This window comes from Pteropus alecto, unplaced genomic scaffold (assembly GCF_000325575.1).
Source record: "Pteropus alecto unplaced genomic scaffold, ASM32557v1 scaffold23, whole genome shotgun sequence".
Classification (NCBI taxonomy): domain Eukaryota; kingdom Metazoa; phylum Chordata; class Mammalia; order Chiroptera; family Pteropodidae; genus Pteropus; species Pteropus alecto.
In genome coordinates, this window is record NW_006435837.1 from 3,159,289 (window position 1) to 3,166,663 (window position 7,375).

Sequence of the window (7,375 nt, forward strand, 5' to 3'; positions counted from 1 at the left end):
TCTATCTGCCATCAGCTGCCAGGTCAACTTTGCTGACAGTTGTTAGAATTTTGTTGAAATGGGTTTTGATAAAACTCAGCATTTGAATTTTATGAGTATGACTCCATAATTACTTCCATATCTATTATATAGAATGTACATCTTTCAGGCCTCACCTGAGATGGTTCATCTCTGCTCCATATGCTCTCTCATCCTCTAATAATCTAACCTGGGTTTGTTCACATGGGTCCCAAGAGAGCAAGCAGAAGTATGCAAGACCTCTTAAGGTTCAGACTTGGAACCAGAACTACATCGCTTCCATCTCATTCGATTGGCCAAAGCTGGTCATCAGGCTGTCCCAGATTCAAGTAGCAAGGAAATAAACTCCACACTTTGATGGGAGAAACTGCAGTCACATCACAAAGACACATGGGTACAGAATGGGGAATAATTTATGGCCATTTTGCAATCTACCACATAGTCAAAGAATTCTGGATTTGCATATCCATGTTCATAGCAGCATTATTCACAATAGCCTAATCAACAGAGGACTGGATAAACAAATTGTGGTATATACATGCAGTGGAATATTATTCAGCCTTAAAAAGGGATGAAATCTATACATTCTACACATGAATGAACCTTGAGGACATTATGCTAAGTGAAATAAGCCTGTCACAAAAAGATGAGTATGTTTCCATTTGTATAAGGTGTCTGAAATGGTGAAATTCGTAGAAACACAAAGTAGAATGGCAGTGGTCAGAGAAGAGAGCAGGGAATCTGAGTTGTTGCCTAATGGGTACAGAGTTTCAATTTTGCAAGAGGAAAAAGTTCTAGAGATTAGTTGCACAATAGTGTGAAGATACTTAATACTACTGACCTATACACTTTAAAATGCATAAGGTGCTAAATTTTATATTATGTATTAGTTATCACAATTAAAACTAAAATATTTTTTAAAAGATGTAACTTTGGACTATCTTTTTAAAAAGATAGACCCTCTCCCCTTATTTGGGGGAGAAGAGGAAAAAGAGAACCAAAGGAAACAAATTTTGCCCAGCCTGGAACTAATGGAAACCTATCTAGCAAGAGGGATTTGAAAATGATTCTCTATGTGTCTTTAAGGACCACTGTCAGATAAAGGGTTCTAGAAGTTAGGCTTTCCTCCATGTAGGAAAGAGAAAAACAATCTCTTCTGTCCAGGATTCTAGGGTTCACATAATTTCTCCAATTATCCAGGCTCATAATACCATGATTGAAATTCCAACCCCAGACCCACCTTCTATTCTCATTCATGTCAGCCCCATCTCCTGATCCTAGACCTCAATTCTTGTCTCTTGGCCTCACATCAAATTGGTTATTCCTTGTTAATGATACAGTCTGCTTCCAATCCTTTTTCGAACCACAGCCCCAGGCTCCCAGAGAGCAGACATCGCTGCAAGTGATACATACCTAGAATGGTTCTGAAGTTCTGCTGCACTCAGAGATTGCTTTGCTGCAGGCTATCTTTTTGCTGCCGGAGAAGAAACAACGCTTCTGCCATTCCTGTTTCGGCCTTGCTCTCTGCTTGCTCACTCATTACATTCAGTATGTCTTATAGCCAGACTTGGAGCCCTCCTTCTCACTTGAAGCTGCTGTCGATGTTAAAGTCAGAAAATGGTCATCCCAAGAGCTGAATGGGATACCGAAGTGCAGTAAAATTTAAAAACCACCAAAATTCCATTTATAATCAATTTTCATAATTGTCTCAAAAATATATTTAGAATTGGCTTGTTCAAATCAGGATCCATGCAGTATATCTTGTTGTCTGCTTTCCCGTAAAGCATTACCCACTCCCTCTTTCTATTCTTTCTATTGACTTATTGTAGAAACTGGATCAACTAAACCTAGAGAAGATACCACATTCTATATATTTGTCTACTCATTTGCTTCTGGTATCATTTGATTTCTTTCTCTAGCTTCTTTTTTCCCCAAAACAGAAGTTAGCTTTAGAGCAGCACTGTCCAATAGAACTCTCTGCCACAGTGGAATGTTCTATAACATGCACTGACCCTGTAGCCACTAGCTACAGGTGAAAATTGGCACTTGAAATGTGATTAGTGGGACTGAGGAACCAAATTTTTAAATTTTATTTTATTTCACTTAATTTAAATTTAAATAGTCACGTGTGACAAATGGCTACCATATTGGACAGTATAGCTCTAGAGGCTTCGTTGAATTTCACTTCAGGATTTTAGAAAGAATACTTCATAGGTAGTACTATATGCATGACATAAGAGGCTTATAGTGTTTAATTGTTTCACCTTTTTTGATGCTAAAATTCACCAGTGAGTTCAGGTAGTAATACCCTAATCCTTCTAATTTCAAGTTCCTCATCCACCTTTTATCTAATGGCTTCATTCATTTACAATTGTTACCTGAATCAGTTCTTTCCTTATGGATTTTAAAAGTTTCTTTCATTATGTTCTTCTAAGTCTATTATTCCTTCTACATTTATAAGCCAGAATTTTTCTATAAAGAACTTTCATCAACTAATATTATATGGTTGGCCTAACATACAGTTTATACAAGAAAAGTCATGATAAATCCTTGATTATTTCTCTTTAATTGCCATTGAATGCTGGGGGAAAGGGCTTGCATCTTGCATCTGTGCAAAGGTATTGGGATTTTATCCTGAGCCAAGGAAAGCTGTTGTGGGTTTTAAGCAAGGGGTGAACACAATTTTAGGAATCACCCTTTAGCCATAGTGTGGAGAATGGGTAAAAGCCAGGAAGATTCTAAAGGGATCTGTCATATTGTAGGCCAGAAATTGTGAGGGCCTGAAATCTGGTGGAGGTAATGGAGTAGGAGAGTTTGACAGAATCCAGATTAGAAAACAGAATAAACTGTTAAGTAATATAGGAGGATGGGGTAAGAGAGACTATGGTAGGATGACAGGATGAACCCCAGATTTCTAATTTGATGATCTAAGTAAGTAATAATGCCCCAAACCACCTTGAGAAATATAGGAAGAGAAGTAGAGAGAAGTTACTGTCTAAATGAAAAACTAAATTGGCCCAAACATGGACCTCCTAGACAGAAGGAAAGATTTAGGAAGCTACAGCATAATTTTTTTTCCACTTCAGTCTAATAAATGATAGTGAGTGCATACTATACTATGGGGAAATTGCTTATATAGAATAGCATGGATTCCAGAGATCTATAAATAAAAATAAGGAGAATAAAGTTTAAATGGTCAGGAGATAATAAACAATTGCTTTCTGATGATAAAAAAGTTAAAAATAAAAGTCAAGGATATTTTATTAGCATTAAGTGTTTCACCTGAAGAAATTAAATTCTAGGCTCTATTTCTATCCATTTTTAAACATATTCCAAATTCCTCTCTATCATTATTTTTCCCTATTGCTTACAGAGATGTACCTACTATTTTAGGATATTGTTAATAGTAGCTACAGTGATTTCAGAAGGGAAAAATGCTATGCAAGTGTATAAGCAAAAATCTTCTCAGTGGTTGTAATAGTTTGCTAGAATGGCCATAATAAAGTACTACAAACTGGGTGGCTCAAAACAACAGAAATTTGTTGCTCACAGTTCTAGGAGCTAGAAGTCAAAAATCAAGGTGGAAGCAGGTCTATGCTCCCTCTGAAACCTGAAGAGGAATCCTTCCTTGCCTCTTCCTAAGTCCTTGCCTCTTCTTCGCTTCTGATGGCTTGCCAGGAATCCTTGGCACTCTTTGGCTTGTAGATCCATCATTCCAATTCTCTATCTTCACATGGCCATCTTCTTATAAGGTCACCAGTCATATTGGATTGGGGGCCCACTCTGTTCAAGTGTGACCTCATCTTATCTAATTATATCTACAATGACCCTATTTCCAAATAAGGTCACATTCTTAGGTATTGAGGGTTAGGACAGCTATGGCAGGACATAATTCAATCCATAACAGTAGTCTAAAGACTCATGATGAACTATGGAAAAGAAAGTTTTCATTTGAAAATTATCTCTTTTAGCATCCTTTCAAAAGCCTTATATTGCTCTTTGGAGGAACTGAAATTTATTTTCTTTTTTTTTCAAAATGACTTTCACAGTCTCTTGCTGTCTCCACCAAGGTGAAATAAAATAAAGACTAAGAAAATGATATGACATGCAGATTGATTTTAAAAAGACACTTTTAAGTACTTAGTTGTACTTTATGATACATTTTCCCAAAGCATTTTCCTGAAATTTTTTTGAAAGAATTAATTACAGTGAAAAACATTCATTCTTTATCAGGATAAAACACTAGCTTTGCTAACAATACCTATTGTTAGAATGAAACAAGATAATGTATATAAATTGTTTAACAGTTTGCAAGTACTCAATAGCTGTTAAATGCTATTAATATATATTTAGTATTCTTAGGAGTGCAATAATGATTAAAGAAATTAATACATGAGAAACTCTTATAATACTGCCTGACACATAGTGTGTACTCAATAAATGTCAAGCTGTTACTGTCAACATCATTATCATTATATAAGACGGTAGAGTGTCCAAAACTGCCAATGCTACTTCCAATTGGTTTATTCTTGCTTACACATGAACTCAGCATTTGTGTATACATTCCTTAAGTGGGGTTCCCTAAAATTTAATTTAATAGAATTAATAGAATCCATCCCTTATTTAGCAGGCAATTGTGAGTTATTTAAATTTGATTTCTTTTTTAATGAAGGAATTCCTTAATAGTTATACCATTCAAAGTATTTATTTCCTGGTTACCAGGAACGTGACTTAAAAATAAGCTACTGAAATCATAATCAATGTGTTGTTTGATGAAAATGTACTTCATTAACAAACATGATACTAGTAATCTACAGCCAGTTTTTCCAGCAACAGACCTGACTTGACATTGCCTCATTCACACAATTTTTGTGATTAAAGCTGAAGATTTCCCAAGCATAGAGATTTTGGGTTCAGTTGATGGTCAAAGAATAGGGTTCCATTTGATTCCATAGCTTTCCCAAAGTCATTTCCCCAACAGAGATCTGATTATGGGCTAGTCTTAAATGCAAGTCACTAAAAAAGTCAGGATATTTTTTGAAGTATCTTTTCTAGCTGCAGACTCAAATCTACATTCAAAAGCACAAATATAGACTTAAAAAAAAAAAACATAACCACAATAACAGCCATGTTCTAAAACAACAGCTCCATAAAGTTTTTGGGGTTTTTTGCACAGTGATGAGTAGGAACTGGTGGTCCTTGGGTTTCTGCTTCAAAATGGTTTGTGCACTGAAAAAAATTGAGAACCACTGCTCTAACCAACCAAACTAAATTGATAGTTATAAAACAGGAATGTTTATCCTCTGAAGGAATACTGTATACTATGATTTTTGATTAATGTTATGGCAGCCATTTTAATATCAGTCTGAAAATGAAATTTTAATGTATTATCTCTCTCTTATGAATAAGTGTTTATAAACAAGAACATTTAGTGGGTCTTTTCCATCCTAGTAAAATGAAAACTGAAGAAAAACAGTAGCTTATTAAAGCTCCAAGAATGGCTTCTCAGTTCCTTGTCAAGTCTCAAAGCCCCATAATTCTTTCCCTTCAAACAACTCTGAAACAAAATGACACCTCTAAGGAGTAAACATTTTGGAAACCAATAAAAGAAAACATTAAAGCATGTCTGACACAGACCTCTCCTCCATACTTCCCTGTTCCTCCCATCATCCCAACATAAGTATGAGTCAGGTAATGTTAACTTTGAATCATACATTTGTTAGTTTCTTTTGAGCATTACATAAACAAAGTTTTGATCATAGCCTATGAGGCAATTGACCTGTAATCATTTGCATTTTAACATATGTGGCTTGAAAAACAGAACAGTAAGTTACTCTACATGCTTTTTTGTTGAATTCCACAGGAAGTTACTCAGTATTATTTTTGTGTGTGTGACACAAGAATGTCTTAAAGAAATAGATTGTACCATAATAAAATGCTCACACAACAAATGGAAAGAAATAACTTTCAAGAGTGAAGTATTCAAATTACATTATGCATGCAGGAATACTCCCTTTCTAAAGTCGATAGCAGTAGTTCCATTTATTGAGTGCTTCCTATGTGGTAGACATTGTGCTTAATGCTTTACAGACATTATCTCCACTTAATCTTCCCAACATTGTACAAGGTGGTTATTATTATTCTTATTTTCAGGTGAGGAAAACAAAGCATGTTCTGCAAATATTTATTGAGCAACTACTCTGTGCCAGACCCTGTTCTACGCCTTTGAGTTGAAGCTTATAGATGTAAAGGAGGAACCTGGAGTTTGGACACAGGCCTTGCTCTGCTTTTATCATGATTTCATACTGCCTAACTAGGAATAATGTTAAAGTAAATATTTCAAGTGTTTATATCATAGAATGTCTTCTTAGTTTCTTATAGATTTTATTAGCATTTTTCATCATATGCAACTCATATCTGGAGGAGAACCTAAAGAAGATCCTTACATTTCCCAAAATTCGAATACTCTCAAATAGATGTAGAAATTCTTGTCTCTTGAGATATGTATCAATCAGGAAAATATTCTTAATAATTTTTATTTGGGAAACTTTAAAGAGAAAAAACAAAATTCATATACATAAAAGATATGTTACCACATATTTTGTTTCATTGTTGTCTTACAGGAGATAAAATTTCAGCCTAAGCTTTTTCTTTTTCTCTGGAAATAGTTTCTAGTAATTATTTCTTTTTGTATGAGAAATAAATATGCTTCAGATCATGTAAAGAGAAAAAGCTTTTTAAGAGGTGATGATGATTAGATTTTATGGGTTTTATATAGTAGTGACAAACCTATATGTAGAAGAGCTGTGGATTTTGGATGTATGTGAGGTAGAGATTGTGCCATGAGCCATAGTTAGTCATCTTGTAACTTTTCCAGACTGATGTAACTCCATTTTTTGAACAAATGTTATTTTGTCAAGTAAATGCCCATTTAAACTTGTATACAAAGGTTATAATTACAGCAGGAAATTGTTGAGGACAGAGGAGGTTAAATCTGGTTGTCCTGTCATACATCAGGAATGATTTCTTGGAAATCTAGTCCATATTTTCGACTGAGGTTTGCTGCTTCCTTTTGCTGTAGTTTCAAGTAATAACTTTCCAATATTTTGGTTCTGACTGAGAGATTTATGTATGTTGAGGGGTGGGACATAGAATCAGTAGGTAACTGAATCAGCCTTTCTGCTGATTTTGCACCCAGGAGCCCAAAAAGGTGTCATAATGTGAGGATATCACATTTTAGGAATACTTGTAAGAATACATAAAAGGAAAAAAAAGACTACATAAAAGGCTCGGTGTTAAAGGAAAGTTCTAAAGCAGTACTGTCCTATAGAACTGTAATGCCAATCTTGACAAGTAA